We start from the raw sequence: 26008 nt of genomic DNA, 5'->3' as shown, positions 1-26008 counted from the left end.
AAAAAAAAAAAAAAAAAGGGCTTTTGGTAGATCTGACAAGAAAGTGACAGACAGTACTTTTTTGTCTCTAGAGGATAATCAGCAAATTTGATTTCCAACAAATTCAGCAGAGAAAGAAGGGTAAAGACTGGTTATTCAAAGAATTTGAGACTGATGTTGAAAATGTACCTTGCATTGGGACCCCTGATGTTAATATAAATGAAATAATGATCTTGTTACAACTTCTGCTTGTATGGTGCTCAGCTTTGCAAGAATTCATTTAGTCCTCCCCCAAATCCCATGAGTTGCTGCTAGTATTCATTTTTCATAGCAGAACTACAGCTCAGCCAGCTGAGGGGCACTGCTCAGTCACTCAGGAGGGTCAACAGGAGCTGGAACTTAGTTCTTCTGATGATTCTATTCCAAAGTGCGTGGTCAAGGTGATCCTGATCTCTCAAGCCCAATGCCATCCTCCCACCCACCCCACCAGCTACCTAATGAGAGTGGAAACTACACAGGTAAGTGGCAATCTCTTTACTCAACAAAAATTATGTTCTGCTGCTGCTGCCCAAGGTAAGGGACTTACATTGGCAATAGGGGAGGGGGAAAACAGGTTTGGAAGGAGGAGCAGTCACTCCAGCACCCTGCCCCTATATGCAGCCACACACAGTGCACTTCTCTGGGCTCATGTGATGGTTTGAGATTTTCACTTTGAATGGAAATGAGGCAACAGAGGGGATTGATACCTCAAACTAAATATCAGTTATTTTCCTACCTCTCCTTTGTTATTAGTTGAGCCCCTTTGATTACTACACATATAATTTATATGAATGAATGTATGCACATATATATGTATATAATTACACATACATGCATATACATGTGTGTATATATATACACACACACATTTTTTGAGTATTGTCATATGTGATCAATACTAAATTTTTCTATGTAAACATGAGAAACAAAAAAAAATTAGTCCTTAGCTTAATTTTTTCAAACTTAGATGAAGTTTCTCCTATAATGAAATAGGAAAGGAGCTAATATTTATTGTCTTTGGTAACTATTAAAGCTACTAAGATATTAAATCTGTGATATATCAGTTAATCCCTAAAATAGCAGTGGAAGCTAGATAATATCCCCATTTTTATAGGTATGGAAACTGAGGTGCCAAGAGAATGTATAACTTTATCAAGGTGATACATTAATACATGGCAAGGGTGGGAGTTAGCCCTTACTCCAGCACCTGCTGTCTTAACCTCCATTGTGACTAGGGTTACTGTGAGCATTGGCTCTGAGGTTAAAGTCTGAATTCAGATCATCTCCCACTTTTACCAGCTGTGTGAACTTGAGCAAGTTATTTAATTCCTTTTAGCCTCAGTTTCTTTAGCAGTTAATTGAGGATAGAATCTGTTGCCTTAAAATAAATTTGTAATAGGTACAGGTAAAAAAAATAAAGATTGGCAGAGTATAAATTATATGGGGCAATATTTTGGAGAAGAGGGGAGTATTGCTTTGTGGTTAATAATGCTATACTTGTATTGGGAGAATCTGTCTATGCCTGGTGAGTCACCAGGCAGGATAGATGGGATGGCATGGACACAACATACCAAGACTGCATCAGATGTTCTTTGGTGCTAGCAAAGGAGGAGGAAGACCCTGGAATGTAAAACATGCAGTAGCAAATTATAACAGCCCCCAACACAGGCAGGGCAGTGTGGCATGTGGATCAAAGTGAATGCATCTGCAAGTGAACACGTGGGGAAATCGGGCTCATCATCCTGTCCATTGTGATTCTGCTGTTGCGTGTGTACTGACTGCTCTTAATTGCTGTGTGCTGTTCTTTTCATACTCTGGAAATGGACTGAATGGACCTCAAAATGTATTTCAAAAGACAGGCAATCTGTGGTGAGAATAGAAACCTCCTTTATCTTTGTATAAAGAGGCCTGCATTTTACAAACATGGTAAGAGCAAGATGATGACTTTCCCAGGGTAGAATGCTGATTAGAAAATGAACATGATTTTTTTTTGGGGGGGTGGGGGCATTGGGAAGATGGAATGATAAGTGAGTAGGAATACTTAGCTTGGTTGATTCTGTTTCTTCACCAAATACTGACAGGGGTTCCTTCCCACACTTGGGGAAAACACTAGCTCTTTGTCTTGGTTTCTTTTTGAAGGGAGACCAAGGAGATCATGTGCTTGATATTTTGTCAAGTGTTGGCACTATGCTGAAGGACAACACTCTCTCTAAGGGCATGCTGTGTCCCATGAGATATTTATAATAAGAGGGTTTATGGCCACAAAGTTTGTAAAAACTATCCTGTCCCACTGAAAGATTCAATGCCAAAGCCAATTTCTTTAGATCTTTGGAAGGTTCTGCAACAAACAAACTAGATATTGTTTCTTAGTTTATTTACTCATTGCAATTTTCTGCTTACTAAATAGATTTGGTCCAAACACAATTTTTTTTAAATTTTAACAACAAATACACTGCAGGTAATGTTGGCGTATAAGATCCGCATCACAATCCTAGGAATCAGGACCCATGAAATTTGGTCCTGGTTTGATACTAACTTGCCATATGATACTGAGGAATAGCTTATTTGCCTCAGTTTACTCACCTAGCAAATGAGGACAGTCTATTGAGCTTAACTTATCACAAAGAGCTGCTCTGCAGTCAAAATGCTATCAGTGATAACATCATCAATTTTAATTCTTAGAAATAATGCATTAATTGCTGTGGTCAATGTGTGGTTCCCCCAAAATTCATATGTTGAAACCTAATGTAGTTAAGCACTGAATTTGTTGGTGCCACGATCTTGAACTTATTGGACTTTGACTGTAAGCAGTACATTTCTGCTGTTCATATATTGCCCAGTATAAGATGTTTTGTTAGAGGAGCTCCGATGGACTAAGACAGTAATGTAACAGGTTACTGTATTTCTTTATATTTATAAGGCTCATAAGAAAGCCTTTATTTCACTTTCATGTAAGACAGCAAAACAGAACCTAGCTAGTCCTGGCTGATACAGCAGTGTTAATACACTATGCCCTTACAGTTTTCTTGGCATTATCTATAAAATGAAGCCAATTGTTAATAATTACATAAAATAAAATACAAAATAGCTAAGTTTAAGCGTAGTAGATTCACAAAAAATAGCTGATTCATTTTGCCTTTTAGTGATTTTCAATATTAAGTATTAAACAGTATTGATAATGAGTTTACCTGAAATTATACCCTGACATTCTATTAATTCACAGCAAGAAAATAACAGTATTAATATTATTATTATTATTATATATTTTCTACATAGTGAAGCCTCTTCTTAGGGCTTTCTATTTTGTTAATAATTTCATCTGTTGAAGAAATTAAACAAACGACACATAGAATTAGGTAAAGAAAAGAACAAGACCTAGAATCCAGGCCTTTAACTCTTAAACCCATGATCTTAAAGCAACCATACAACTCTGCCTTGCTATACTTAAAAAAGAAATGACAATTTATTTCTCAACTTGAACATAACTCTATCCTTCATTTGGTAATATGGGGCCTTGACCAGAATGTTGGCTATCCCCAAGGCAGGAAGCCATGCAGAGTACCTGTTCTCCTTCCTGAATATTTATGATTCAAGGAGAAGTGACTGCTAGCAGTTCTAAGCCTTCACCATAAATCCTCATGCGGAGGCTGTTCTGGCCACAGACAGTTGCAAATTGGATTGGACGAGGAAAAACTGAGCTTGGGAAAGGTTCTTTGAAACTGCATAATCAGATTATGATAATTTCATCAAAACCCATTTCAAAAAGCCAACATTTATCATTAGTTTGTGTACTTCCTAATTATTTCATGAGAGTTATTCCACGCTGGAATGATAAAAACTCGAGCTTCAGAGAGCTTTTCTGTGCAGTGTATACACAGCCAATATATGCTATTGGCATGTGGGTCACATTTGCATTCGGGGACAGTTTTCTAAAAATGTCAAAGGAGGTGACATATTTTAAAAGATTGATACTGGTAATGAGCATTAATTTCTCTTAGCCACTTTCTACAGCTTAAAAAAAAAAAAAGTCCCAAAATAGTGAGTCCTTGCCAAGAGCAAAAAATTTTTTAAAAAATTACTCAAGGTGCACAAATATTTTCCTTGGGAGGATTCCACATACCAGAATACCTGAAGACTAAATCACTGAGAAAGGTACCTGTTGTCCTCTGCATCCTCCAATGATCCAATCCTGTTTTCCCTGTGGATCTTCTATCTGATGGAGGCACCACCTTTCATCCACTGTCTCCATCCACAATTGTTAAACTTATCTTGACAATCAACTTCCCCAGCCAGCAAAACCTAGTCAATCACTGGCTTCTCTAGTAGATGCTTTTCAAATCCATCTGCTTAGCTCCCCTATATCCACCACATCAGTTGAGGTGCCATCCTGTTTCCTCTCAACTAACAGCATGTTTTTCACATTTTTAAGTAGTTGAAGAAAATCAAAAGCAATATTTTATGACACGTGAGAATACATGAAATTCAAATTTCATTGTGTATAAATAAAATGTTATTGGAACGCTGCCAGGTTCATTCATTTGTGCATTGTCTGTGACCAATTTTGTGCTGAGCAGAGCTGAATAGTTGTGATAGAGAACGTGTGGCCTGCTAAGTCTAAAATATTTACTCTCTGGGGCTTGACAGATGAAGCTTGAGGATTGTCTGTAGAACCATTGCTGCAGCATCCTCCCTTTTCCCCTTGCCCCTAGTCCTATCCTTCAGGACATTCTCCACACTCTACTCACAATGATGTAACCAACCTTCAGCTCTGATATTGCTGATCCTGTGTTTAAGTTCCTCCCACTGGGGCTGGGGATGTAGGTCAGTTGTTGTAGAACACTTTCCTAGCATGCATAAGGTCCTGGGTTCAATCCCCAGTGCCACAATAAATAAATAAATAAATACTTTCAACAACTTTCAATGACTCTAATCCATATTGCAAAAAAGACTTTTAAGTTTCAAGACTTAAGTTTCAAGTTTCTGTATGTTCTCGTGTCTCGTGGTATTCTGTCTCATCCAATACACTCCCTGCCTCCGTTTGATATTCTAGGCTTTTCAGATATACCCTTTCCTCTTTCCTATTCTGTTTAGACAATCTCTATTCTGTTACCCATTTCCTTGAAATTCACCTGATTGATGCCTACTTATCATTAAGAGTTAGGTTTCTGGGAGCAGTGGCCCACATGTAGAATCCTAGTGACTTTGGAGGCTGAGGCAGGGGGATCACAAATTCAAGGCCAGCCTCAGCAACTTAGCAAACCTTGTCTTTAAATGAATAAAAAGTGCTGGGAATGTAGATCAGTAGAAGAGCATCCCTGGTTCACTACCCAGTACCAGAGGAGGAGCAGGAGAGAGTTCTGTCACTCTCTAGGAAGCCTTCCCTGGCCCCCACTGATCTGGGTGTTCCCCCACCCCCACACAGTGCTTCCTTCCCTCTTCCTTAACCTACCTCACACACCTTAGCATGGAATACCAGATTATTCAGTGAATACTGATTGACTAAACAATGTTATATTTCACTGATAAATTTCTCCTCATATTTCAAACTTCATTCAATGTTCTTATTCATTAATAATATGTATATTTTTAGATCTTCTACATTGACCCACCCAAGAAATAGTCATATTTGCCTTTGGGAATGGGTTGTAAGGGATTTGGAAGAGTTTATAAGTAATGCAGTTTCACCAATAAAATAGTCTGCACATAGAGAAATATTCTGTGTTTCAGTAAACATTACATTTGTTCTAAATTTTAATTATACCAGTTCTTTCCTATGAAGAAACCACTTCTATTAAACTAATTAGATAAAAGTTCAGTGCCAAGAATAAAATTGATTCCTAATTTTATGATATTAATCAGCTAATAAAATTTAGTTTTTCTCTGGTATAGAGGCTGAGAAATCTTAAAGAAAACCAGGCCCCATAAGTCAGGTAGTAGGCTAAAATTATCATTGGGGTAATTAGTTCTAATGTTAAAGTTCTATGATACCAAAATAAATATTGTGTCTTTCTTTTCTTTCCCCAACTCACTGTCTTCTTTGTTTCCTTTCTTTCCCTGCTGCCCAGACTCATTTTATTTTTGACAGTTTAAATGGGTTCTTTACAGACCTCATACTCTGTTATAATAGATTTTTGCCAAAATCTCAAGTTGCAGTAATATTCACAATAAATCAGTCAGATGGCTATTTTACTAGGAAAATAGGGAGAACACAGAAATTACCGGTTTAGCATGGAGTAGCAGCTTTTGCCCAGTTCTACCACAGTGTAGCTCATAAGCATTTTGTAAGTTAAATGTCTGCGTGCCTGGCAACTTGATCAAGCCCTGGCAAAAATGGCTTATTTGGTTTCTGATTTTCATGCTAGAAATGCTCAACAAATCCAAATTATCTTCTGGGGATCCATCACTTCTCTACCTCAATTATGGAATGGTTTGGGGCTCCCTGGACCATGAATATTCCCCTCTCCCAACCTGGTTCTGAGAACTTGTCATAGGTAAATAATCCCAAGGAAGAACATAGATATATGCAAAAGATGTTCACTCCAGCTTTACCTATGCAAATGAAACTTTGGAGACCACTTAAATGGTTAGGTGTCTATGTACAGCAATATTTTGCAGCCACTAATCAGTATATTTACTGTATGATTACATAAAATGTTTATGATATGAGATAAAGGAGCTGATGTCTAAGGTAAATAATGACGTATGATAGTGTGAAAAAACTTGGTGAAATTCACATGTTCCTTTATTAGGATGGTTGGCTGAGGATTGCCATTTTTGTTTTATTGTTCAAATTTTCTCTGATAATGCTGTATTACTCTTATGGTTAAAAATTTTAAAGCATACTTTAATATGCTATGGGCTTTGAGTCTCCCAGAGTTTTTTTGAGTAGTACATTTAGAATGAATAGAAGAAAAGAATAGAGAAAAGATAGAAATTAAAGGGGGACAAAATGGTATTTGGGAAGGAAAATTCATGTGGCTATCACCAAATTATATGGAGATGAGTTACAGAGAAAACCATTTACACAGAACCCAAAGATTGGAACGGACTTAAATGTCACTGATACCCATCTTCCCATCTCAACTTTGTCATGTTCTGTTTTTGGTGTTCATAAGCAAACCCTGGCAATGGCAAAGTTTGTAAAATAGTGATCTTTGGCAGGGGATTCACAGTGAATAAAGCCCCAGGGAGGTTTTGGTTCCTATATGTTCGATATCCATTTTCTTTTTTAATATTTTACTTTTTTATAATTACTTTTTTTTCACAAATGGAGCACTGCTTTTCATTTCTGTGGTTGTACATGATGTAGAGTCACACCATTCATGCAATCATACCCATACATGGGGTAATAATGCCCATCTCATTCCACCATCCCCTCCCACACCTTCTCCCCTCCCCTCCCTTTCCTCTGCTCAATCCAAAGTTCCTCCATTCTTCCCTTGCATGCCCTCCACCCCCATTATGTATCAGCATATACTTATCAGAGGAAACATTTGGCCTTTGTTTTTTTTTTGGAATTGGCTTACTTCGCTCAGCATGATATTCTCCAACCCTGTCGATTTACCAATAAATGCTGTAATTTCATTCTCCTTTAAGGCTAAGTAATATTCCATTTGCATATATACCACAGTTTCTTTATCCATTCATCTACTGAAGGGCATCTAGGTTGGTTCCACAATTTAGCTATTGTGAATTGTGCTGCAATAAACATTTATGTGGCTGTATCACTGTGGTATTGCTGTTTATAAGTTCTTTGGGTATAAACTGAGGAGTGGGATAGGTGGGACAAATGATGGTTCCATTCCAAGTTTTCTAAGGAATCTCCATACTGCTTTCCAAAGTAGTTGTACCATTTTGCAATCCCACCAGCAATTAATCAGTGTACCTTTTCCCTGTATTCTCGCCAGCACTTATGGTTGCTTAAATTCTTGATAATTGCCATTCTGGCTGGAGTGCGATAAAATCTTAGAGTAATTTTGATTTGCATTTCTCTAATTGCTAGAGATGTTGAACTTTTTTTTTTCTTAAATTTGTTGATTGATTGAGTCTGCTCATTAACTTAGCCAATTTATTGATCAGATTATTTGTCTTTTTGGTGTTAAGTTTTTGTTTTATTTTTTTTGAGTTCTTTAAACATGCTCTATATCTCAATTTGTATGATGCCTACTTTGTACATTCATTGATCTTTATATTTATGATTTGTAGATTTTTTGTGCACATATGGAATATTTCAGGGAAATTTATTTAAAGTAAATAAATTTTAACCATAATATTGAACTTGTTCAGAGAAAAGACTGATTCAGAATTGGACTTGTAAGCAAACTAGATGCTAACACTACATTAACAGCATCATTAGAGAAGTGTTTCAGTATATGCACTCAAGTTATATAATTTAATAGTTTTTATTATTAATGTGTGATATTATATATGTGATATATTATTATAATTTATATGATAGAAATAATTTAAATATTAGAGGCCTTCCTATTTGTAGCTTAAAAATCTCTCCCAGGAATACACCAGAAATCATAATCATGGGTGAGTTTCAGCCAGTTCTTTTGTGGTGGACAATGGGAAATCTGGTAAAGAACCTCCATTCTACCTGTTTAAAAAGCATATAAGGCATATATCATAATGGAAAGGTGCTTTCTATCAAAAGAGGCCAGGTGAGTTTTCAAGTCAAACTGGACTGAGATCAGAAACCGATCCACACAGTAAAATTATTTGGTTTACCAGGAATTGATTTTCATGCATGAGGGTATGAGGAATAAAAATAAGTTAATATTAAGCAGTTAGAAGAAAGATATCTTAGGGTTTGCAATTTTTTTTTAATTTGTACTTATCTGCTATATTCATAGAATGTTGTTTGAACTTGGATCATATTTATATTTCAGAATTTAATAAATTAAATTAATGCCTAATTTAGGTGACAGTTTATTTCAGAAAATTGTACTAACTATACCCATGGTCCATAGATAACGATAAGCTTGCAATAATTAAAGAAATGTCTGAGTAAAGCAAATATCTTTTTAAAGGCTGTAGATATACTTGAATCTACAAAAAAGCACTACTATCACAAAGCTACACACATAAACGTACGTACATCTACACAGTACAACACATGCATACATGCAAACATTTTACAGGTGAACATCATTTTTTTTTCTATTAAATTATTCATGCTTATTTAGCATACATCTATTTAACAGCTTTAACGTGACAGATCTCTGCAAGGCATTGGCTATACAATTGATAAAAGAATCTCTTTCCTGAAGAAACTCACGGTTTTCTGGAAAACCAAAAATTCAAACAATTATTCCATTCTAGAGAAAATACCAAAGTCTCCTTAGAGAAAACAAAGAAAGCTTCACTGGAGGAGGTCATATTTTAAATAGGCTCTAGTAGGATGAGTAAGCGTTTTTTTGGACAGAAGGCAATGACTGGGGGCAGAATGAGAGTAGAGGTAATGGTACTTGTCAAGGCACAGAGGCCCAAGAGAGCACAGGTAGTGCTTGCAGCCAGCAGTAGTTCAGTTCTGAAAGAATAAAGTGGAGAAATGAGTAAAGGGATGAGGGCAGGAGTCTGACACCTAATAGCCTTGATGACCTCTAGTAAAGTTTAGAAATAAATGGGGCACTGTGGAGGCTTTTGAGCACAGTGGTGCCTATATGAGGTGTCTGTGTTGTAGATGTCATTCTGAAAACTGAGTGGTAGAGATATGGGAAAACTGATGGCTGCAGATTCATTGAAGGTTTTGACAGCTAAAAAATGTAGCCAAACAAACCACAAAAGAGATGATAAAGCCAGTGGATTGTATTTATGTCGGTTTATCTGTTTAGAGAAGGAAAATTGGGTAAATATGAAAGGCTAAGGCTGCTTCTAGGTTTTTGGCTTTCAGTAGAGATTCATTCAAGAATACAGGAGAAGAAACAGATTTGATGGGGGATGATTTCAATTTTAGGGGAAAAGTGGAACTTAAGTTATACATGGAGCATCCACATTGAAATATCTAGTAAACTGCTGGAGAAATATGTCTAGAATTAAAGTGTGAAGTCTAAGGTCTATATGTAGAGATTTGTGAGTTATCTATCAGTCCTTGAGTACTATTGCAAGCCATAAATACTGGAAATTGTCCAGGAAAGCAAGGTGAGATGAACAGAGGGTAGAGGGTGGAGACCTCAAAGTCACTAATATTTGGAAAGCAGGAACCTGTAAAGGAGGTAGAGAAAAGTCATACATCAGGTTGGGAGGAAAGCTGGGAGAGGGGTGTTCTGGAATTTGAGAGTGGGGAGAATGTTAAGAGGGAAGACATTGTCAGGAATGTCAAGTACCTTAGAGCTGTCACGTAAGACAGGAACTGCAAATCACCCGTCGGTTTTGCAACAAGTAGTTGTTCTGAAGTTCTACAGCAAAGCCCTTCTAGTGGAAATATGAGGCAATCTTTAATAGTTTGAAGGCTGATGAAAAGAATCCAGACAATTCAAGATGATTTTCTGCTATGGAAAAGTAAATAAATGAACATGGCTAGAACAATACTAGGAAAAGAGATAGAGCTAGGGCTCAGGAAAGTTAAATAACATCAATATTTCCATAGAGGTTCAAATCCAGGTATGTCAGGCTGAGAGTGTTGCACTTTTTCAACTATTATAAAGTACTCAAGCATTTTAACACAGGGTCAGACTCACACATGAAAAGTAGGCAGTCTTTACAATGGGTGTTCTAATGTCAGCACCTGTAACACAGTACTGACACTCTACGCATGGAGTTCCAATCTGGGACTGATTCCTGGCTTCATCTGCCATGTACTAGTTGTATTAACTTGTAATGTTACTTAACATTTTTTTTGTCTTTTCTTACATGGGAATACAGGTATTTGGAGAATTAAATATGTTGATAAATATAAAGAGTGCCTGTCAATTAATAAATGTACAAAAATTTATAATTTGGGGTCAGAAAAAAATTTTTAAAAACTTGAAAGAAAATATTCACAAGGAAACCCATGGAGTTATGCTAAATTTAGAACAGTTTATCATACTTGACATGGGCTGCATGTCATAGACCCTAGTGATTGGCTAGCTTTTCTGCAGATCTAAGCTAAGCACAGTTTCTGAGTAAATAACTCTTTTGGTTTTTGTGTTTTCTAGATTTGTTTCTTTTCTACCCTCCTGAAGACGTGAGGGTTCAGAATAAGAAATGTGGACATCTGTTGTATCAGTATGACTAAACCCCTAATGAGCAAACGATATTTTGTGCTTCTTAAAGTATGTTTTGATCTTGAAAATAACCCTAATGCTGGTGCTGCTACTGACATCATTGCATCCAATACCTGTTTAGTTAGTAAATGGTGGTGTAGGGTCAGCAACCCAGGTGTTCTTCATTCAAAACACAGAGATGGTACATGGGGATCTAAAATTATTTACTTGTAAGAAATTTTAGCTCTTTCTGGCCTGTAAGGGCTATAACCTAGATTTAATTCAGTCCAAATTTAAGACTATTTATTAGAAGTGTATTAGGGTTTTCTAGAGGAACAGAAAAACAGGTGAATGTATGTATATAAGATTATTTATATTAATAAAGTTTGATATAAATAATTAGTTCACATGATAAAGGGGGATGACAAATTTCAAGGTTTTTAGTGTAAGTCAGGCAGGCTGTAGGCTAGAAATCCAGGAGTGCTAATGTTTTTGTTTGGCTCCAAAGGCTAGACAAAAACACCTCAAAGAAATCAGTCAGTAAGAGTCCCCAGTTACTCAGTCTTTTTGTTCCATTTAGTCCCTCAACACATTAAGAGGGTAATCTGCTTTTCTCTTTCCACCAATTCAGATGTAAATCTCCTCTAGAATACCATGTGACTAATTATCTGGGCACTCAGTGGCTCAGTCAACTTGACACATAGAATTAACCATCACAAGTAGCGTTGTGATAATTGCTCATATATTTATTGCCATGAGATTGAAAGCCCTTCAAACACCAGTTTATACCAATCATCTCTTCTTCTTGGAAACTAAATCTAAACACTTGTCAATACATGCTTATTGACCTGAGCTAGAAGTGCCACCCTATCCAAGGCACCATTGAATAGCAGCATTCATGAACACACATGAAGCCACTCGCCCTGGGGTGGTGAGCAGTATAAACTAATATCAGCAATGTTGCCTTTTCTTTTTGAATGGTTGCATTTTTAAAAGAAGGAAAATGCCTTGCAGGGATATGACAAAATGTAGATCATTTTTCCCCTTGAATGAAAATCTTGCTTCATATTGAGCAAATGTTTATTTAGGATGCTGCTGGGGGGAGAAAAAGGCAATGATGAGCACAGTAGAACTCATTTAGACCAGTATCTGCAAAAGGGGCTGATCTGCTAAGTGAACAGATGTTTCATGTGCTAAACCAAATTGGAGTGATGGCTGAATCATAATGAAGCTCTGGATGCAGGAATAAACCCATTAAAAGAAGAATGAATCCTGAAAAAAGAACACTGTATTCTCTTAAAAGAACTCTGTGTGCTAGCAAGATAAAGAAGATTCAAGCAGGATCTGGAATATCAGGCCCACTCATCATGTGCAAAAACGGATCCCCCAATACCAGGGATAAAGAGATGCAAATTTGGAAGCTTCTTTATGCTATGGAGGGAAAGTTTGTTTGACACCCTTGTTTAAAAACTGAGCAAGTACCAGGTTCCATATGAGGTATATTACAGGCATTGCTGTCTCAAGTCTATACCATACTCACACTTTAGGTGTCTTGATCCTACAGATGGGAAAACTGAGGTTCAACCCACTTGCCCATAGTCAGTAGGTAGCTAACCTGGTTGGCAACCAATTTTATATGGTTACCAAGTCAAGGCTGCACTATAACTAGGTGCATCTCTCTCAAGTGAAAAGAGATTTGCAGTGCATATAAGCTCAGTGCCAGGTAGGAGAAAGAGAGGTGGAGAAGGGGTACCCCTTGATTCCCCAGAATACATACCCAACACATACTTCACCCCTACATCCAATATAAGGCATCAACACCCTGGAGGAAATCATATTAAACTGTCAGAAATGGCATGGTACTGTCTCTCCCAATTATGTAACATAAACCACATTTTGTTGATTTCTCAGCAGTTTACAAACATTGCCAATTTGTTTTGAAGTTGTAAATAAACACAAGGGGAAGGTGAGTCTGGTTTCATGAAGGTATTTCTCTTACCTGAGCCAAGGCATGTATACCCCTGTAGCTTTTTCTTTTCTTTTGTTACTGGGGATTAAGCTCAGGTGTGTTTAACCATAGAAACACACCCAGACTTTTTTTTTTTTTTTTTTTTTTTTTGATTTTGATTTAGAGTCAGGGTCTCTCTGAGTTACTCAGGGCCTTGCTAACTTGCTGAAACTGGCTTTGAACTTGAGATCCTACTGCTTCACCCTTCCAAGCCACTGAAATTACAGGTGTGTGCCATGGTACTGGGTCCCTGTAGCATTTTGAACATATTTCATCAATGCTTGAGCAACCACTAATATGGGCAACAATTTTAGACTATTAACACTGTAAATAACACAAAAATGTCCCATGGACATTTTTGGAATTGCTATTATGATCAGGCATTTTCTAAGCATATCTATGGATTATGTCATTGAAGTATCACAACGGCATGATGAGATAACTACTACCATTATTCCCATTTTATAGGAAATGCTCAGAAGGTTGAGTTAGATTTGTTTTCTTCTCTTAAGGGACTTACAGTACAAGATGGGGGAAAATTCCATAATTTTATGTATTTCACTGGGGAGTAACAGTGGATACTAACCATATTTGAGGCAGGGTCAGCCTTTTCTCTTATTTCCCTGGAACATTTTACTAAAGGAAGAGGCTAATTCAAGTTTCTTCCCAAGCCCTCTGAAATCCACCCAGCCCTGTATGCTTTGCCACAACTTAGTTGTTCTGAGAGGGATTTTGTCCCCTCTGCCATTCCCATACCATGTGCCTAAACTCTTAGAGCTGAGCCTTTGCTTTTCATATTCATTAAATTAATCCCTCTTTATAGAGATAAAAAAAAAAAAAAAAAACCTAAAGCTCAAATCTGTTAATTAACTGACTCAAGGTTGCTTAGTTACATAGGTAAAACTCAGCATTTGAAGTCAAGGCCAACTTCAAATGCTAGTCCCATCCCATGACATGCCATGGTGTGTTAGGTAAGGCTGAGAAGGTGTGTTTATGAACAGGTTACAGATAATGTCGAGTGCCAGGTAAAATTTGACCTTTACCTTTGAGGCAATGGAAAGCCTTGCTCTGGCAGGGCAGTGGTCTGAAGTTCGTTTTAGCAAGAAAAGGTTGGCTGGGATCTGGAAAGTGCACTGCAGTCAGAGCTGACAGAAGTTACAAGGGGGCCATATTTGGCTTGGTGAATGTGGATGAAGATCAGAGCTGGAAAAACCAACAGGAAAAAGCTGCACAGTGAAAGACATTGACATTAGCCACGAAGAGATTAGCAAATTAAGGCAAAATGCCTTTGCAGTGAGAATTGGAAATAATGCTGGAGAACCTTGCATGCATAGGTGCCTGCCATTACCTCTGGCAAATGCTGTTACTGAAATCACCACTGCAGTGTCGTGCATGTCTCCCAAGCTTCCTGGACTTCCCACAGCCAAGTGCTTCTTGCACCTTCTTTCAATCTTTCCACTTCTTGAAATGTAGATCTCCTCTTGAAATCACTACAGCATGGCATTCTCTGAGCTAGTAGCAAACCCAGGGCCCACACAAACCATCCCTTTCCCTCTAGTCCCCATGTTACTGGGAAGGAAACTGAAGAGCCCCAGGAGGGCAGGGTCAGGGTCACTGTCTACTGAATGTGAAGTCCATGGGGCAGCTGACTGCATTGCACTTGCACTTAGAAACACCTGGGTTTTCCTCCAGTTTCCCAGCTTCCCCTTTTTTCTCCCTAATTTAGCATTTTCTACATTATTTTGAACTACTTAAGGGTCTGTTTTCCCTCCAATTGACTGTGACCACTCCAGGGTAACATTTCTATTGCTCAAAACATGTTCATCAAAATAATGTGCTTCCAAAGTCCCCTGCATTTACTACTCATGAAGTGTTTCCCACATTTTATACTGTTTTAAAAAAAAAAAATCTAATCTGTTATACTGTAAAATTTTAGAGAGCAGAGGGAAATCTATATTGTTCCCTTTCTTTTATATGCGATGGTCTTGCAGGTGAGTGTGTATCCCTGTCCTCCACCTTCACTCCCCCATGGCTCACAGTGCCTGGCCCACACTGGCACTTAATAAATGAGAAAAGAACTAACCAAACAATCTCATAAAATCCCTCCTTTATGAACACAGTGCCTGACACATAGAAGGTGATCAGTGATCAGTGAGCATTTGCTCAAGGTGTGTGTGCCAATTGTTTACATAGTTTTAAAAATATGTGTTTCAACACTAAATTGAACAGCCCAGAGCACAGAAATCCCAAATAGATGACATATTTTTCGGAGTTATTTAAAAACAGCCTTGAGTCTAATAGTTCATGTTCACACAGGGATTATTTACCACCTGAAAGGTTTTTTTTTTTTTTTTTCCTTTGAGAACTATGGGACGTGACAAAAGTCCCTTTAATTCACTTAAATGTAGGATGAAAATGACTTTGTAATTTGAATTACAAAAAAGGATTTTCTCTTTTTTATGGTTTACTGATTCTCAGCTGTAGCTAGTTAGCTTCTCATGTATAGTCACAAGACCTACATATGTCCAGGTGTATGGATATGAAGAAAAAACAATATGTAAGAAGCCACACATGTATGTTGCTATTGTTACTTTTTTTCTGTTATTTTATTATTTCTTGCCTTACCTCTGCTTCCTGAGGTGAAGTGGTGATTTAGCAGGATTCGGGGGTTGAGATATGTTTTGAAACAGAGATTCTGTGAGTCTTTTAAGACAATGCCATGCACTTTGCAATTTCTTTTTTTCTTTCTTTTTTTTTTTGGTATAAAAACAAAGAGCATATAATTTGGTATCTGGTGGACCTAGGTTTTTGACTCAAAGAGCTGCTGCTTCCTTCTTTTGTATATGTTCAATACAGGCACATTTACAAATAAGAATACCTCTCCACCCAGTTGAGCCTGGCTATCTAACTTTCAGGGCTAAACACTGAATGAAAATGCAGGGCCCCTGTTGGAAAATTATTAAGAATTTCAAGATCTGACAATAGAACATTAAACCAAGCATGGGGTCCTTGTAAGCCTGGGCTGTGGACTGACAGTTGGAAACACCCAGGAAACTGTCCCTGCAGCTGTCAGTGAGCTTTTGTAACACCTTTCACACCATATCTGACTTACAATAGGTATTTAATAAGGTTTAGTTTCTCCATGCCCATTTTTTTTACATTGGGCTCACAAGAACCCTATCAAGTCTTATGTATCAGAAATGGGTTCTCTATATCATGGGGACAAGGTTGACTTCAAATGTACCCATTTCTTTCTCTTTAGAGACAAAAGGTGGTGGGGAGAGTATGAGAGAGGAAAATACAACCCAAAGCACCCAAGGTTTGAAGAATGAGAAGAATCCTAAGTGGTAGTTTGTGCTGTGTGGCCCTCGTCCCATCTGAAATCTGACCCTTTGAAATCATGAGCTACCTGAAATTCCAGATGGCCAAATTAAGGAACCCCTCTCTCAGACAGAAGGTTCTGGTCTCAACTATTCTAATCTTAGGCATGTTGGGGAGGGGATGTGGAGTCACATGTTTCCTAACAAAGGCGGATAAAACCCCAGAACTAATTTGTCCCAGATGGCTGCAAATATGGGCCCTCCTGGTTTTGTACTGCCCCCTCCCCCTCTACACTCCCATTCAGCTGTGGCATTACCGAAGAGGCTTCTTCAAGGCTCATCATGGAGTTTTAAGAAAACTTCTCCTTGAGGAATGCACATGACATCTGGAATTAAAGAGGTATTCTCTTTTAATCACTGTTCAATCTTCTGCAGGGATAAATGAGTACACGGGTAGCTTCCAGCTGCCCAAACTGATTCAGTTAAATAATGTAATCTATTTGTACACAAATGTGGAATAAATGTCACTGAAGTTCCTTAGCGTGCAGTTATAATGAGTTATCCCTTTCTCGAGGTGATTAGGAATGTTTAGTTTTTTTTCCAAAGCATATCAAGCCTCATGATTGCCAATGAGCCAGGGACAACCTAAATTAGCCTCCTGCAGCTGCTGACCTCTACAGCCACAGCAATACCTTCCCTTCCGGGGACGACAATCTCCTCTAAACAGTAGAGTTGGAGCTCATTTTTTTCACTCCCTTTAAAGTGTAATGTTCCAAAACAGCTTCCACAGACTCAGCCTTCTTGAAGATAGTCGGAGAAAGTCAATCAGAATTTTAAGCTGAACAAGACCTTAGCACTCATTTAAACGTCATTTTACAAAAGGGGAATCTGAGGCCTAGAGAAGAGCTTGTCAAAGTCCACATAGTAATACAATGTTGGACTTGAGTCTCATACTCTGCATTCTGAGATGGGATCCTTTTTTTCACCCCTCACACACAGCCTAAGTCTGTTCAGGCTTCTGTAACAAAATACTAGGCAGCTTATCAACAAACACATTTTATTTTTCAAAGTTCTGAATGCTGGGAAATTTAAGATCAAGGCTCTGGCAGATTTCTTGCCTGGTTCCTCACAGATGGCATCTTGGAGCTACATCTTCAATAACAAAGGGGCTAGCTAGCCCTCAGAGGTCACTTATAAAGGCACTCATGAGAGTTCCACCTTGTGACCTAATCACCTCTCCAAAGCCTCCTCCACTAATACTATCACCTTAGGGTTAGATTTCAATCTATGAATTTTGGAGGGGACATAGGTTTTCAGATCATACCATAAGCCTTTTATTTTTCAAACTCTGAAAATGAAAAAAATTACTGGGTGTCAGAGGCCCTGTATCTATGGGTAAGGAACCTGGTCTTAAAAGCAGGTCAACTAGGTGCCAAGCCATGACAAGACAAATGTTCTCTATAGGACCTCAGTTTTCCTACAAGAAAAAAATGGGAATTGGGCTTGCTTTCCAGGGTTTGTCTATTATATGGTAGGCATTCTAACAGCATTTAGTTTTTTGAATAGTTGTGACTCTTTTAGTTAATGGCTTCATTTCCTGTTCTCAAATACATCTTCCCAAGGATCCTTTCTAGTTTGTTAAATCACCAAATTAAAAAAAGAATAACATAACTAAATTATGAAAGCTAAATGAAGAATGATTTCATGTACTGTTTTCCCTGAAGAGAAGAAGCATGCAAGAAAGGAGATGTACAGAGTGGAAACCACCAAGTCAACAAAATGAGATTTCGCCTTTTGCGGATGAATATCTATCTTCCTGTCTTGGTCAGATAGCTGTGAAAGAAGTAGTTCTATCACCTTGTACAAAACTGACACCCCTGCATCTACTCCTGGCTTCCAAGAGAAAAAGCAATCATTGTGTGCTATTTAAATGTCTTCATAAATATAATTTATAGCCATGATACTGATCAGTCCTGCATGCTCTTAAAAGATCAATAGTGCCATGTTCATTAGTCCTGAACTGAATAGCTCTCAAACTTTGGCCAGAAGATGGTAACTGCTTTTAATGATTTTTTTTTTTTTTTTTTTTTTTTGCCAGTTGCCATCAAAAGTAGAATCTTGTCACTGGTAATTTCCTTAGTTATCTAGGGGCTTTTCATTCACTCAGCCAACCATGAAGGTCATGAAGTTGCTCCACAAAGAAAACTACGGTGCATTCCTGGACTCTTAGGATAAAAGGCACAAGTATCTCACAGCTGCCTGGAAATGGTTGTTTTTACTCAAGCCATATGGTGATGGGGAGCCTATGTTCTACATCTGGAGTCATTAAGATACTATTAAAAGAAAGGGGATAGATCTGGGTTCTAATCCCAGAAGTACCAGTTGCTTACCTGTTCTCATTTTAGGGAAGGTATTTAATGTGGAAGAGTCCTATTTTGTCTCCCAAGAGCATGCCTACTGAGAGGTAGTATAATCTTGTGTAATCAGTACTCTTGAAACTTGGATGTTTTTAACCATAAGATATGTATTTAACTGTGGATTGCTTTAAGCAACACAATGCAGAGGAACTGACTTTATGCCAATTGTTAAACAACATCTTTAAAAGACCTGGCAGTTTTCACTTTAGCACTCTGTGGGAAGATAGCTACCAAAAAAGAAGTCCAGCTCACCTGAGGCTGCCATGCTGTGGGGAAGACCAAGAAACCATGTGGTAAAGCACACATGGAAAGGAACTAAGACTGTAAATGATTCTCTATTTGATTTCCAAGCTGGTGGTCAGTATTGACCTTTCAGCCATGTGGTTAAATGCATTTTATACCGTTCACTCACTGAGTACTCTGATACAACAAGTAGTAGTAGTGCTGGATTAACAAAATTAATTGTAAAAAGTAATAAATTATGGTAAGTTACTATATTTAAAGTTGTTTTTTTTTTTTTTTAAATAAAGTAGCACAGAACAGAAACAGCCAAACTCCCAAAGCCTCTTTCTCTGAATCCAAGTTTTCCCACCTGGAAAATGAGGTGTGGGACTAGATAACCTATAAACTCCACCAATACCTCACTCAGCCTCACCTCAGTCTCTATTTCTTCCTTTTTCTTTGATTAATCCTGGAAACAACACTTTAGCCCCTTTGATTCATTTGCAAGTCTTTGAATACCTTAACTGTAACAGCTCAGATACCTCACAACTTTACAAATGTGTTCTTTCTTTTTTCTTTCTGTTTCTCTGCCATGAATACTTTTCCCTCTTAGGTAAAATTCCCACTCATCCCTACCCATTTGCCACCTATGCCTCCTGAGTAATTTTTCTGGGCTCTGAGAAGTATTATATGAAAGCTGACAGTGTCACAGTGATAGTGAGGACAAGTCACAAATTCCTTCGAGACCCAGAGCAGAAGACATCCTTATATCCCCATGTCAATAATCTCTTTAACTTAAATTGGGGTTTTGTTTTCAAATGTTATTATTAGCTAAAAATAAGTGAATATATGTGTACATGTGATATTTACACACAATATAGTAGTTATAAAATGCTCAATATATACTAGGTCTGAATATTTGATTTGGATAATCTCTTTGAATCTTTATAGTAACTTATATTATTCAAACACTCTTAATATCTCCATATTGCAAATGAGGAAACTAATCTCAAAGGGTTTTTATAAACTGCTCAGGGCTGCCAGGCCCAGTCTTGGCTTCCTTTAACTTTTGTGTTCCTACCTAGTTTTATAGCACTTTGCACAAAACAAGTACTCAGTAAATGTTGAGTAAGCAGATGAGTTAGTGTGTGAGGGAGTACAAATTCATTCCAAATGCATAAATAATTTTTCAAATTATAATACAGGTAAGGCATGAAAGATTTTAATATTTTACAAATCCACAGTTCAATAGAAATATCCAGAGAGAGCCTCTCCCTTACACTCAGAGAGCAATTAGTTTTTGGAGGCATGTGCATGACCCTGGGGCTAGCATGTTGCTGGCTTCTTAATTTGTGAGAAAATGTTTCTGATGCCCAATGAACTTGTTCTCCTCTGTCTTGATTAGGTGATGCATGCTCTTTGATGCCAATAGGTGGGTTTCCAGGACTCTCAAGGTGTTTTAACACTACCTTAGGGTTTATTTGCTAAGAGCCTCATCTGGAGTATGTGAATGAGGTGAGAAGCACAAGAGAAAATAGATCCACATCGATGGAGAGGCTGTGTGCCAGACATGGGGCTGGGAGGTCTCAGATATGTGATCTTATTTGATTTTAATAAAGTTTAGAAACTGTAAGCCCTTGACCCTAGGTCACACAGCTGGTGAGCAGAAGAAGTACAGGATAGTACCAATGCAAATCTGTCTGATCCCAACCTGGTGTTTCCTGAACTCCATCATACTGCTACCCACTGACTCTATCCTCTGGAAGTCCATAGGGCATGCATACATAAAATTATCAAATACACAAGCTGTCTTGTAGTTCAACATTACCTAAAAGTTGTGTATATTGGTTATTACAAGGATTTGTGGCAGAGCAAGTTGCTGAGTGCAAGCATGGCTTCCTGGTTGAGATGAGAATACAGAACTTGAGAGAAATTGGGTTGTCAGGAGGAGCATATTGGTGAATGGTTGGTTGACTGGAGAACATGAACAGCTTAATAAAGCTGTTCTCCACTCAGTAACTCAGAAAGCCCATACTGTGCTATTACTGTCCTGAGAGTGTCTGCCTGGGCACAGGCTGCTCTCTCTACCTGCCATTCTTTTCCCAAGGATGACCACCCTGATGAGACCATATCTTTACTCACAAAAATCCAGCCTCAACTTCTTCTCCAGTTATTTAGTGAACACTGTGGGTCATTGAGTCAGAATACCTGGGTTTGAATCTTGGTTCTACTAGTGAATAGATGGGTGAGTCTTGGATAACTAACTTCTGTAGACTCCACATCTATAAAAAACAAACAAACAAACAAACAAACACATAACCTTGTAATTTTATGATGAATATTACTTTAGTCAATAGGTATAAAGAAATCAACACAGTACCTGACAATTCTGAGGGCCAAATAACCCTATATGGAAAACAATGGTGATGGAGTAGGAAGAGGCAAAGGGAAGGAGAAAGTAGTGGGGAGATTTTTTCTGAAAACTCCATAGCCCCCAACATAAAATGTATTATATCATCATCAAGTCAATACTGCCCAAGATACAGGCCACTCTCAGGTTCATCTTCCTACCTCCTCTCCATCCCAGTGGGATAGCTGGATCATGTGGTAGTTCTAATTTTAGTTTTCTGAGGACTCTCTATACAGTTTTTCATAATGGTCGTACTAATTCACATTTCCAGCAACAGAGTATAAGAGTTATGCTTCTTCCATAGTATATGTGCACAGTGGAATATTATTCATCCATAAAAATGAAATACTGCCATTTGTGGCAAAATAGATGGAACTAGACAACATTATGTTAAGTTAAATAAGCCAGACATGGAAAGATAAATACCATATGTCCTCACTCATGCATGGAAGCTAAACAAGTTGACCTCAACAAATAACAGAGTAGTGATTATTTGAGGCTAGGAAGAATAGGGAAAGAGAGAAGAGTGGAGGGTGGTATAATATGTACCAAGATATAATCAAACAGGAGAAATATGTTCTAGTGTTCTGTAGCATAATAGGTGACAAAAGGTACAACAACCTACTAAATGCTTAATGGAAAACTAGAAGAGAGGAGTTCAAAGGCTCTAAAAAGAAAGAAATGATAAGGAGATGGGAATGCTAATTGCCCTGATATCTATCTATCCCTGCCCCCATTCTCTCTCTCTCTCTCTCTCTCTCTCTCTCACACACACACACACACACACACACAGTGAATAATCACACTGTATCCTGTAAACATGTGTAATTATTATGTATCAATTAAAAACAAAATTTAAAATGATGAATTAATCCACAGAACACCCACCAGTATCGCCTATGGCTTCCTGAGAGGAAGCCAAATGAGCAAAAGTCTACCAGGAAGACAAAATTTTTAAATGTGCACAAATATAAACATAATTCTGCTAAAGAGAATTAAAAGTTGTCACAGAAATTGAGAAGGGAAGGAAGGCAGCTAGTACCTGTTGAGAGCTTGGCTTGTGCTTAGCACTGTGCTGGGTCAGAGGCAAATGCTAACTAAGATTATCGGTCCTGTATAGATAATTCTATTAAGTCATGCTTATTTGGTGACAGATCACATAAGATGGTGACAGCACTCATAATAAAATGTGATTTATTAAATTTATTAATTACCCGAATTGTGATAAGTGACTTCCTGGTTATCTACTCTATTTTTGATTTCCAGAGGAATTCTTTGTGATAGACATTATTGTGTCAATTTTATAAAAAAGGAAGGTGGATTAATAAGGTTAAATGACTTGACCAAAGTCATATGGCCAGGTAGGGCAGGATCAGATCTGAAATAATAATCCAAAGTTAATGATCATTTCTATGAAGGATGGTTGCATTAAAACCAGATATTAAAACCCATTGGGTTACATCATCAGATATTAGGCCAAGTATATCATCAAGATGTCAGAATTGACTGGATATGGTGGCAATATCTGTAATCAGGGCAGGGGTATCCGTAGTTTGGGATCAGCCTCAGCAACTTAACAAGAACCTGTGTCAAAATAAAATAAAAAGGGCTGTGGATGTAGCTCAGTGGTAAAGTGCTCCTGGGTTCAACCCCTAGTACCATCAAAAAAGAAAAGAAAGAGCCAAGCAGTGCCTGGGTTTTCCTGTAGACTTCAAGAGGCAACATTTGAAGCAGCCACAAACCATGTGCCTTAGGACCTTTAGCCACAGGGCATGAGTGACTGTGGCCCTGCTCTTGAAGTCCACTGCTGGGTTAGCCCCATAGTTACATCTCTGACAGGTTGTAGTAGGCCAAGGACTGAACATGGCAGTGACAGTAATGTACACCCGTTTCTGGGAGTCTCTGGGACCCCTTTGAACTGACTTTGCCAGATTTCACTTAGACTGAAATCTAAAATGTTCCCAAATACTCTCTCTCTCTCCCTCTCCCTCTCCCTCTCCCTCTCTCTTTACTTGAGGTCACAGATTACCTTGTAATCTACTGGTTTTCCAAGTTTCCTTAGTAACTTCAGTATTCTATTTCACATGGCCTTTTACCCTAATAAAATTTCTGTGTGCTTAATCTGGTTTGCAGTCTGCTTTTTGGAGAACTGAGACTAATACAATGCAGAAGAGCCATGTCTCAGCAAATTGCCTCACAGAATAATTTAGTTTTGAGGATGATTGTTGATGCAAAATTAGGAAATAATCATGAAGCTTAAAGATGACCATTTTTATGGGCTATTAACTCCCTTATAATATAAAGAGAATTTAAAATTCATTAAGTGTTCCATATCGAGTACCTTGCTTATTTCTGAGTGCCACCCTATGATGTAATATCATCATTGTCCAGATGAATCTGAAGCTTCAAAGACTTACAGAATTCTCTCAAGGTTATCCAATGGTTTGTTGGTGAGCTAAGGCTCCATACAAGGAGTTCTCATGACCCTCAGAACTTTCATAGAAGGTGATTTCCACACAGTAAAACATAAGTGTATGCATCATTGGTTGTTGCTCATGTCAATGTCAGATCTATAATATGATGAAATACAATGCGGTCTAGACCTTCTTAAATGATTTCTGAGAAAAGACATGTGCCCAGTACAAGCGGAGTAGTGAGTATTCAATTGTGGTCAGTTGAATTAAATTGAAAATTGGCAAACATGGAAGAGAGTTTTGATATTTACCAAAAATCTAATAACCTAGGAGCTCGGCAGGTTTACATAGGTTTGTTAGGCATTCAATTTTAAAATGCCATGTTTGTTTTTAAAAGGAAAAAATAGATTCATAGTATTAAAAAAGGAATAAACATGACATGCTGATAAATAGTAGAAAAGGAAAAGAGAAGACTTTATAAAATTACAAACTATGGACCTAACATTTGCATAGCATGTTGTAGCCTGCTGAGCATTTTTACATGGAGAATCACAAATGAGGTTCAGAGAAGATAAAATCCACTTTCCCTCCATGCCTGAGATTTTTTTTTTTTTTTAACTACAGTAGCAAGGAGTTCTGGCTATACCTGTAGGTCAGGTGGAGCAGATAAAGTTAAGGGACCTGAGTCTACATGCAAATGTTTGCCCAAGCCTTTAAAGAGTACATTTCTCCACTGAACATTGGAATGCAGGATTCTAGGAGGCACAGTCAACACCATTGACATAAAAATGTGTGTAGCCTGGAAGCAACTGTGAATGGCTCTCTTGTGGCCAGAGCAGAATGATGGTACAAAAGTGTTCAGACTGAGTGAGGGAGAATCAGTCAAATGTCATGTGGTGATGAGCTGGAAATTTTGTTTTATGTATGTGTGGGATCTCCTTCACTGAGGACTTAAGACACTTTATATGGTTACTTTTTACTGTGAAATGATGTTCTGTTTATGATTTTTAGACAAGAGCCAGTGAAATTTGGAGTTACATCCTTTTCCCCACTGCTATGCTCTGAAGTAATTTTTTAAAAAAATTAACTGAGACATAAAGACATAAAGATCATGCATATTGATTGGGCACTGTGTAATATTTAGACACATGTATATTTTGCATAATGTTTAAAACAGTTAAATATATTTATCTCTTCAAATATTTATTGTTTTTTATGGTGAAAAATTTCAAAATCCTCTCCTCTACCTTTTTGAAATGTATGTACATTATTATTACCCACTGTGCATTAACCCAATAGGTAGTTTTGCTCTTAACTAACTTAGTACCCATTGACCAACTTTTCCTCATTTCTCACCACCCACTACTCTCTCCAGCCTCTGCTAACAACTGTTTTACACCCAATTTCTGTGAGATCAATTCCCTTAGCTTTCACATGAGTGAGATCTCATTGTATTTGTCTTTCTATGTCTGGCTTATTTCACAGAATATAATGATCTCTGGTTTCATCTATGTTGTGTCAATGGAGAGTTTTAATGTGGTGCTCTTTTCCCCTTCCACAGACTAAGAAAATTAAAACTCGGGTCATCCTACTGCATTGTGTGTTTTGGGAGAGACCTTGGTACAGTAGGGGAGCCCTGGACTAGAATTTAGGTGACCTGCACTCTAGTGCCAGCACCATAACCAAGTAGTTTGTAACCTTTAGCAAATCACCACTGCTTTCTGGTCCTCAAAAGAGGGTAATTCCTAGCATGTGCAAAGCCATGGTTTTAATCCCCAGAATGGAGAAAAATAGAGGAGGAGGAAGAGACAGAGGGTATGTGTTGGGGAGACTACAGCTCTAATTTCCTTGGGAACCATGTAGGCAATGGATTTTATGACAATAGAGAGGGAGGGGGGTTTTTTTGAATTGAGAATGGTCACCTACAGGTGCTCCAAGACAAATTTTTTTTTTAAGAGAGAGAGAGAGAGAGAGAGAGAGAGAGAGAGAGAGAGAATTTTTTTAATA

The 26008-nt window shown here is 37.9% G+C and overlaps 1 protein-coding gene across 15 annotated transcripts in view; it reads right to left on the bottom strand.

The window, feature by feature from the left end:
- The window catches only part of Tenm4 (teneurin transmembrane protein 4), a 2842490-nt gene that overhangs the window by 1134954 nt on the left and 1681528 nt on the right, over positions 1-26008 (bottom strand). The gene's annotated exons all lie outside the window — the stretch shown is intronic.

The sequence above is a fragment of the Marmota marmota genome, unplaced genomic scaffold, assembly GCF_001458135.2.
Source record: "Marmota marmota marmota unplaced genomic scaffold, marMar, whole genome shotgun sequence".
Taxonomy (NCBI): domain Eukaryota; kingdom Metazoa; phylum Chordata; class Mammalia; order Rodentia; family Sciuridae; genus Marmota; species Marmota marmota.
This window is presented reverse-complemented; position numbering and strand designations above follow the sequence as displayed.